This window comes from Sander lucioperca, chromosome 6 (assembly GCF_008315115.2).
Source record: "Sander lucioperca isolate FBNREF2018 chromosome 6, SLUC_FBN_1.2, whole genome shotgun sequence".
NCBI lineage: Eukaryota > Metazoa > Chordata > Actinopteri > Perciformes > Percidae > Sander > Sander lucioperca.
The window spans coordinates 21,891,754-21,901,650 of record NC_050178.1 but is presented as its reverse complement, the minus strand read 5'-3'; the positions used below and the strand labels follow the sequence as shown (position 1 = coordinate 21,901,650).

At 42.6% G+C, this 9,897-nt stretch overlaps 2 long non-coding RNA genes across 2 annotated transcripts; one reads left to right on the top strand and one right to left on the bottom strand.

The window, feature by feature from the left end:
• The first annotated feature begins 1,348 nt into the window (after positions 1–1,348).
• On the top strand, positions 1,349–2,570 carry LOC116051145. The gene is made up of 3 exons (XR_004105283.2): positions 1,349–1,446; positions 1,695–1,744; positions 2,337–2,570. It is a non-coding gene; the product is annotated as an uncharacterized LOC116051145 (long non-coding RNA).
• Positions 2,571–4,306: 1,736 nt separating this feature from the next.
• Positions 4,307–5,377, bottom strand: LOC116051146. Its single transcript, XR_004105284.2, has 3 exons — positions 5,123–5,377; positions 4,825–4,874; positions 4,307–4,351 (listed from the first exon to the last, which is right to left on the bottom strand). It is a non-coding gene; the product is annotated as an uncharacterized LOC116051146 (long non-coding RNA).
• Positions 5,378–9,897: the final 4,520 nt, after the last annotated feature.

The following is a 9,897-nucleotide window of genomic DNA, read 5'->3' as shown; positions in this document are numbered from 1 at the left end:
ATGAATCGTGCAGGTGAAATTGACCCTCACTCATGAAGGAATGTAAAGTGTTAGTTCAACCAATAATCAACCAGTTGTCTAAATTGCTCAAAGGTGCATCTCATGAACAATCAACTGGCAAGCATATACAGACAGACCACAACACAGAGCTGCAATTTTCCAATAATGGATGGACCAGGAAACGAACAGGGTCAACAGCCAAGAGGAGGAGGAAGAAGAGGAGCAAGGATGCGTGGTGGAAGGCAAAACAGAGGAAGAGGCAGAAGAGGACATAGGCGCATATCTGATGACATAAGGGCCACTATTGTAGACCATGTTGTCAATCATGGCCTTACAATGGCTGAGGCAGGTCGAAGGATGCAGCCGAATGTTGGGAGATCAACCGTGTCCTCAATAGTTCAGACGTTTCGAAGAGAGAACAGGTATGTCCACCAATGTACAGTGCACTGTTACTGTATATAAGCAGTATACTGTATACTTCCTACAATGCTTCATATTACAGTAGTCCACTTGTATTTCACAGCATACAGAAATATACTCTATACAGATACATACTGCACCTTACATGCACCCACCTGTATGTTTTACAGTAAAATGTGTGTTCGCATAGTTTTTGTCTATGTGAAATTGTGCGATGCATCACTGCATTTTTCCCCACATAGGACTGCAAGATTACCTCAAACCGGTGGCAGAGGACGCCTTTTTACACCTCGACAGGGGGAGGCTATTTGCATCATGGTCCGAGTAAACAATGCCATGAGACTCAGGGAAATACAAAGGACCATTATAGATGACAACGATGTCTTTGAAAACATCCATACGGTTATCATCTCAACCACTGACAGGATGCTGCATAGAAACCAGATGAGTATCAAACAGCCTAACCCATATGCCCCTTATAGGGTCATACAACACCCAGCATCTACTCAACTTTTTAGAGACTCTCTACAGGGCTCTCTTCCCTGATGATGAGAGGGGTCTGTTCATATGGGATTATTTGTGTGTCTTTAATTCCAAGCAAAACTTCTCAAGTATCAAACCAAAAACACTAACTCAAGCAAAAAGTCTCACCTCAAAGGTCAAACTTTAAACTTGCAAACAAAACATGGGTGTAGTTGTAAACTATTGGTCTTATATTAGTTTGATATTATGTCCTTTTGTTTCCAGTTCCCTCTGCTTCTTTCTCAATGATCAGTCTCTCCATCACGTTTGTAGTTCTGCTCCCAGCTTTCTCGTTGGCGCTTCCAGAGTCTTTGTTTGCGATTCTGACACAAAACTCTCGCGTGGGCGAGTCTTACAGGGGTGCGTCCTCATTGGCTGATGAGTGTTAAGGAAAGTTTGAGTGACAGCTCAGCCTCCGTGCAGGTAAACTAACATTAGAGACTCAGAGTCTGGTCTGGAGGACACAAGCCACTCCACAGCGGATTACTGCAAGATTAATAAAGTGTAAGTATTGATCATATATATTATCTGTGATCTACGTTGCAAGCATGGTTACTGGACGTTTGTTGTTTTAAGTTACTAGCTAGCTAGTAAAGCTGTTTAAGTTAGCATTTAACGTTAGCTAACTGCTAACGTTATGTAAAACTTGTAGCCAGCAGCTACGTTACTGAGCTAATTAGCCATGGGAATCATGTATTCTTCGTGAGGCCTTCCTCAATGGAGCTGTATTAATGACCGTCTTCTCTCCGTAGAGACCTGCAGGACCCGAGCAGAGCTACGATGCTCTCCCAGGTAACGTTAGGTCAGTAACGTAGTTATATTATGGTCTGTTAGGAAAAATGATTATCCAGCTAACTACAAATTGTTGTGGTTGCTATTGGCCTGATAATACACAATACTAATATTGGTTAAGTTGTACAATGTAGAAGCTGTGAATGTAATATTATATCTAGAGGTTGACACATACAGTAGATAATGTTCCATCTCTACACACTGTTTCTTCTTTCTTTGCACTACTTCAAGATGGGAGATAACGGACTTATTTCTTGTATATTTTAGCGCTGTAAATGTCAACAATATTTAGATTTAATACATATTGTAACTACTGTCCAAACTATGTACTTTAACTAACCCACCAGGCCCTTGACAAAGACTTTGCTTAGTGATCCTTATGGTTTGATGTGATGTGCATGTGTCCTGGTGGCTGGCTAAATTCAACATGAAGCCATATCTTACTTTACACATGTAGTCAACGTGGAGGTAGGGATCTAGAAAGGGTGATCAATAATATTCCAGAAATAAGTGTTCCAGTAGTGTTCAGGAAAGCTAGACAATTGTTTCTATTAGAATTATTTATTATTGAGTTAATTTCAAACTTTTTATCATCCAATAAGGTACTTCAAGCTTTACAATAAGAAGTCAAGGAAGTGAAGGACTACAGCCACATCCCAGCCCTTCAAAGAGGCTGTCGTCCAGACTGGAGCGGTGGGCCATCAGTGAGCTCAGGAGACCAGATGATCCCAGGCGTCCAGGAGTTGTGTGTGATATTCCTGCACCACCCTCAGAAGTGTTGCTGCAGACACAAGTCAGCAGAGAAATACAGCTTGCCTTAGGTGAAACTGAATATGTGAAATATATACATAACCCAATTACTCAGTATGTTTGTGTATTGTTGGTGATGAAAAACTGATCCTGACCTGTGATGTACTGCAAATAATGACTGACACTGAGTTCCAGCTTCTTCTACCACCGGGGCCCCAGCAAAATACGTTCAAATATCCATTATATATGTGAGGTTTTATATTGGACTAAAAATAAAGCATAACAGTCTCAACCTTATGTCCTGTATTATATGATGAACCAAACAGATAAGGGTGAATGTAAAAAAAAAAGTGTTTTAATATATGATGTGCATTTTAAAATATAATTCCAGTAAAACAATGTAACCACAAATTAAATTACAGGACAGTGTACTGTAGTAGGATATACTGACATACAATGGACTTAGAAACTACAAGTACACCAATGAAATCTTAAGAAAAAGGTTATTGTAAGTGTTCATTGAGTATCTCAGCAAAATATGATCAATACATACTCTATTGGTCTATACCCTGGCTGTTAGAAGCCTTAGCACACGTAGTGTTTCCTCCACAGAGAGACTGAAGGCTCCTCTCCCTCTGCTGCTCCCACGTCCTCCTGGTTGGACTGCTGCTCCCACGTCCTCCTGGTTGGACTGCTGCTCCCACGTCCTCCTGGTTGTCTGCTGCTACCACGTCCTCCTGGTTGGACTGCTGCTCCCACGTCCTCCTGGTTGTCTGCTGCTACCACGTCCTCCTGGTTGGACTGCTGCTCCCACGTCCTCCTGGTTGGACTGCTGCTCCCACGTCCTCCTGGTTGGACTGCTGCTCCCACGTCCTCCTGGTTGGACTGCTGCTCCCACGTCCTCCTGGTTGGACTGCTGCTACCACGTCCTCCTGGTTGGACTGCTGCTCCCACGTCCTCCTGGTTGGACTGCTGCTCCCACGTCCTCCTGGTTGTCTGCTGCTACCACGTCCTCCTGGTTGGACTGCTGCTCCCACGTCCTCCTGGTTGGACTGCTGCTCCCACGTCCTCCTGGTTGGACTGCTGCTCCCACGTCCTCCTGGTTGGACTGCTGCTCCCACGTCCTCCTGGTTGGACTGCTGCTACCACGTCCTCCTGGTTGTCTGCTGCTACCACGTCCTCCTGGTTGGACTGCTGCTCCCACGTCCTCCTGGTTGGACTGCTGCTACCACGTCCTCCTGGTTGGACTGCTGCTCCCACGTCCTCCTGGTTGGACTGCTGCTCCCACGTCCTCCTGGTTGTCTGCTGCTACCACGTCCTCCTGGTTGGACTGCTGCTCCCACGTCCTCCTGGTTGGACTGCTGCTCCCACGTCCTCCTGGTTGGACTGCTGCTCCCACGTCCTCCTGGTTGGACTGCTGCTCCCACGTCCTCCTGGTTGGACTGCTGCTCCCACGTCCTCCTGGTTGGACTGCTGCTACCACGTCCTCCTGGTTGGTCTGCTGCTGCTGCTACCACGTCCTCCTGGTTGGTCTGCTGCTGCTGCTCCCACGTCCTCCTGGTTGGACTGCTGCTCCCACGTCCTCCTGGTTGGTCTGCTGCTATCACGTCCTCCTGGTTGGACTGCTGCTCCCACGTCCTCCTGGTTGGTCTGCTGCTACCACGTCCTCCTGGTTGGTCTGCTGCTATCACGTCCTCCTGGTTGGTCTGCTGCTCCCACGTCCTCCTGGTTGGTCTGCTGCTATCACGTCCTCCTGGTTGGTCTGCTGCTCCCACGTCCTCCTGGTTGGTCTGCTGCTCCCACGTCCTCCTGGTTGGACTGCTGCTACCACGTCCTCCTGGTTGGACTGCCTGCTGCCTGATGTGAGCTGTGATAGAAAATTATAACAAACTTCCTTACACAAATCAAATGGTAACAAAGTTCATATTGATAACTGCGGCTTCTAAGATTGGGTGATTTACAATTAAAATAACTTGCTTTTAAGTAGCCATTAGAAAATGTGTAGGCTTTAAAAACACTATGAACGTTTACCCTATACTGACCTGCTTGTAAATGCAACAGAAGACATGTAATTAGAGTTAGGATAGCCAGTCTTTGTCATATCTAGGAAAGTACAGATGAGCACAAAACTATAAAGATGAACCAGTTAAGCAGTGCTAACACTGCATATCTACTGTATGTGTCAACCTCTAGATATAATATTACATTCACAGCTTCTACATTGTACAACTTAACCAATATTAGTATTGTGTATTATCAGGCCAATAGCAACCACAACAATTTGTAGTTAGCTGGATAATCATTTTTCCTAACAGACCATAATATAACTACGTTACTGACCTAACGTTACCTGGGAGAGCATCGTAGCTCTGCTCGGGTCCTGCAGGTCTCTACAGAGAGAAGACGGTCATTAATACAGCTCCATTGAGGAAGGCCTCACGAAGAATACATGATTCCCATGGCTAATTAGCTCAGTAACGTAGCTGCTGGCTACAAGTTTTACATAACGTTAGCAGTTAGCTAACGTTAAATGCTAACTTAAACAGCTTTACTAGCTAGCTAGTAACTTAAAACAACAAACGTCCAGTAACCATGCTTGCAACGTAGATCACAGATAATATATATGATCAATACTTACACTTTATTAATCTTGCAGTAATCCGCTGTGGAGTGGCTTGTGTCCTCCAGACCAGACTCTGAGTCTCTAATGTTAGTTTACCTGCACGGAGGCTGAGCTGTCACTCAAACTTTCCTTAACACTCATTAGCCAATGAGGACGCACCCCTGTAAGACCCGTCCACGCGAGAGTTTTGTGTCAGAATCGCAAACAAAGACTCTGGAAGCGCCAACGAGAAAGCTGGGAGCAGAACTACAAACGTGATGGAGAGACTGATCATTGAGAAAGAAGCAGAGGGAACTGGAAACAAAAGGACATAATATCAAACTAATATAAGACCAATAGTTTACAACTACACCCATGTTTTGTTTGCAAGTTTAAAGTTTGACCTTTGAGGTGAGACTTTTTGCTTGAGTTAGTGTTTTTGGTTTGATACTTGAGAAGTTTTGCTTGGAATTAAAGACACACAAATAATCCCATATGTTTAGAGAGGATTTGCCAAAGTATGTGGTCATTTGTGAAAATGTGAGTTTCCATCGATCAAACATCATAAGGCAATGGTTTGTGACCCACCCGAGGATGCTCATAGAATTCCTTCCACCTTATTCACCATTCCTTAACCCAATTGAGGAGTTCTTTTCAGCATGGAGGTGGAAGGTGTACGATCGTCAGCCACACACACACATGACCCTGCTGGCTGCAATGGATGCAGCATGTGAGGACATCACAGTAGACGCCTGCAGAGGCATTCCAAAAGATTCTTTCCACGTTGCATTGCAAGGGAAAATATCCGGTGTGCCTTAGGGGTGTTTCCTGTGTTTCTTTCTAATTTAGTTTTTTTCCCTGTGTGCCCCTTGTCTTTTTCTTACTGTGAATTATTTTGTTTTTTTCTTTTATAAAGTAGCACGAGCTGTGAAAAACAATGACTCAATGACTTATCATTCTGATGACACTGACATGATCATTGGCATGAATATTTACTTTTGAGAGATGTACTAAGGATTTTTAGTGACTGACTAGCTTTAGAAACATATCTATTGTATATTGCAGTTTGTACAAATTGTTCTGAGAAATGCACTTATTATTTTGCACATATTAGGGATGATGTGAAAAACACACAAACGACTGAGAAAAACTGTAACTGTACCTCTCAGGTCACTCTACAGGCCTTCACTTACTGTTGTTAATGTTAACTGTTGTTAAGGAGGCACTTCAAGCTATCGATTGCAGGAAAGCAACTCGAGAGGGATAAACTAGACAATTGTATTTTTTTAAAGCTCTATGTCCCATTTCGTGCTTAACAAATTACATATCTTTTTTTTAATCTCTCCATTTCTATTTGAGTTATCCCTCAGGTCAGGAAATCTGCACATGTAGTCCCACTGCATAAGGGTGGTGATGAAAATGATCTTAATAACTTTGAGTCAATTTCCATACTATTACCTAACTCATTAAAGGTGCAGTAGGTGAGACTTATAAAACTACCTTTCTGTCATATCTGCTGAAACTGACCCTATTGTCACTGCCCGATGTGAGTCGAGTGCAGATGTGAGTCGCACATGCTCAGATTTAAACTATTTACGGCATAACGTGTCATACTGACGTTTGTGAAATCTATAAAATAATAAACGTTTCTCTTTACATACAATAACAGAAGATGGTAATCATTTCAAAAAATGTGTAGCTATCTATGACGGTTTGGTTGCTAACGTTAGCTCAAAATGCCATTCAAGTGACAGCCTTTGTTGTGTTTGATTAACTTTTAGCTAGCAGTCATTTCAAAAACTTTTTAGCTATCTATGACTGTTTGATTGCTAACGTTAGCTCAAAACGCCATTAAGTGAGAGCCTTTATTGTGTTTGATTGCTAACTTGTAGCCAGCAGCAGCAGTCATTTCAAAAATGTTGTAGCTATCTATGATTGTTTGATTGCTAACATTAGCTCATAGACTGTGCGTTAGCTCAAAAGCCGTTAGCATCTTGTAGGCTACTTGTCGCAAAGTGACGCATGCGCGACTCACATCTGCACTCGACTCACATCGGGCAGTGACAACTATGTTCTAGTAGAACTACAGGAAGCAGGTCATGAAAATAAATCCAGCTCCTCTGGCTCCACCTACAGCCTGGAGAGAGATTTACAAAAATCCACAGCTCCCTGTTCAGATGCACCAATCAGGGCCGGGGGGGGGTGTCTAACTGTTGAGATGCACCAATCAGGGCCAGGGGGGGTGTCTAACTGTTGAGACGCACCAATCAGGGCCAGGGGGGGTGTCTAACTGTTGAGATGCACCAATCAGGGCCAGGGGGGGTGTCTAACTGTTGAGATGCACCAATCAGGGCCGGGGGGGGTGTCTAACTGTTGAGATGCACCAATCAGGGCCAGGGGGGGGTGTCTAACTGTTGAGATGCACCAATCAGGGCCAGGGGGGGTGTCTAACTGCGTGTCAATCACTGCTCATGCACACGCATTCATTCTCCCTTGTGGAGGGAGGGGCTTAGGAGACCGTTTGGGAAAGGGGGGAGGGACTGAGAAGTTGATGATGTTCAAATTTTTTGGCTAAGTCCTGGATCTTCATAATCCTACCTACAGCACCTTTAAGTAATAATCAACAAAACTTCCTGTGCTCTGTAGGAAGCGGATAATTGAGGCAGTCTGTCTCAGATTATGTAATATTATCTACAGATGGGCCTCTGCCTTCACTCTTAAACCCTTAGATTTAGTTTATCACCGGTGATATTATTCTATTCATCATTGCATGTTGTATGAAAAGGTTGGGTGTGCATTTCAGTACGGTAACAGTGAGACGTGACAGGCACTGGTTTCTGTTTATTTATAAAGCCATTAATAGCAACTTGCCATCATATATCACATCCTTATTAAATTGGTCTCATAGTCATTATTTGACTCATTCAAGTTTTTGGCTAATGCTTGAAGTGTCCCACGTGCTATCATTACATTTGGGATAACTGCTTATACTTTACTGCTGCGGTGCACACATGACTGCATGACCCGCTGTTGACTCTAACTGCTTTTAACGGTTCTTTTGATGTCCTGTTGTTTGTTTTCTCTATGATTCTTTTTTTATGTGTATTTATGCTGTTTTATTTGTACCCTCGACATTATTTAAAAAGAGGCTATGACCTCAGTGATTCCTCAAGATTAAATAAAGGTTGAATTAATGAAAAAAATATATATATAATAATGAGCACTGAGGATGAAAAAGTGCATTAATAGTTTGATTTTGTATAATTTGATAGTGGTTGGTGTGTTCAAATAATTGGTAGAGTCTGATTGACAGACGGATGAGACACCAAAAGTGTTACTGGTGAGGTGATGAAGAGGAGAGTATCACAGTTTCTCAACGTTCAAAAGGAGTCCTTGCCACACAGTAGGAGCAGGAGCTACAGTATGATTGCAGGGTTTGTCAAAATTGCACAAAGCATTGGCAACATACTGTTCAATCTAGCTCAGATTGCACTCATTTTGTTTATATTTTGAAGTGGACCTATTACGCTTTTCCATATTTTCTGTCATATCTATATATAGATATGACAGAAAATATGGAAAAGCATAATTTTATAATGCCAGATTTTCATGTTAAACAAATTCAAATAATGAGGTCACATTTTTTTCTACTCTCTGCTCCGTGTCACGTAACACTTAGCCGGCCTTCTATGATTGGTCATCTGCTCCAGCCAGGCAGGACTGGAGTGTTGTTGTTTTTAAGCTACTGCTGTGTTAACATTGTCGTAGCTGTATGCTAGCGGCAGTAAAAGATGTAATCTTGGCTGCCAATGTTGTTCAATTCTCCCCAATTCCTGTTCACATTACTCCTGAAACATTTCCGGTTATGTAGTATTCGGTTTAAAAGCCTTTATCTGCGTGTCCTCTGCTAACAACAGTAGCTTCGTGCTAACGCCTCATAGCTGTAATCTTGGTGGCCAATGCTGGTCATTTCTCCCCAATTTCAGGTCACATTACTGCTGGAACATGCCCGGTTGGGTAAGATTTGGTTTAAAAGCCTTTATTGGTGATTTTTCATCCTGCAATATACTGAGTGCAGTCAGTCTTAGGCTCCGGAGTGAAACAGCAACAGAGATTCTAACAGCGGAGAATCAGAGACTCATAGACATGTGCTGACCAATCAAAGCAGACTGGGTTTTTTCGGGAGGGGGGCTTGAAGAGACAGGTGCTCCAACAGAGCATCTCATACAGATGGTGAATACAGGTGCAGCAGCCATGGGCAGTATGAGAAAAATAAAGGGTTTTAACATTAAAGCATGTAAATATGGTTTAACAGAATCAAAAAATACAAGTATAAACCTGAAAAGGCTGTATAATAGCTCACCTTTAATTTCATGTTGTTTGTGAACTGAGCGGTTACTGTCCTGTATGTGTGTCCTGGGACAATACGTTGAAAAGAAGAAAAAAAAAAACACTTATCTGAATGTAATGTTAATTTACGGCACCTACTGTGATTCCTTGTTGTTTATACTTACCTGGTTTGAAAGAAATCTGTGAAGTTGTCCATAAGTGGTTTATATTTTCAAAAATGTTACTTACCTGGGTTATGTAATGGAAAATAAGTTCACGTCATGGAAATAAGTTATGGCATTGAAATATTGTTAATGGAATGTTTTCAGTAAGTCAGAAGTCTATGGAAAATATAATGAATTTACAGAAATGTTTTTGTTTCAGAGCAATAGCTTACACCAGAGCAGCCTATTATTTATCATTGAGAAGAAATGAAGTAGTGACGACTTCCTGACATTCTTTACAATTAGAGAGAAAATTCA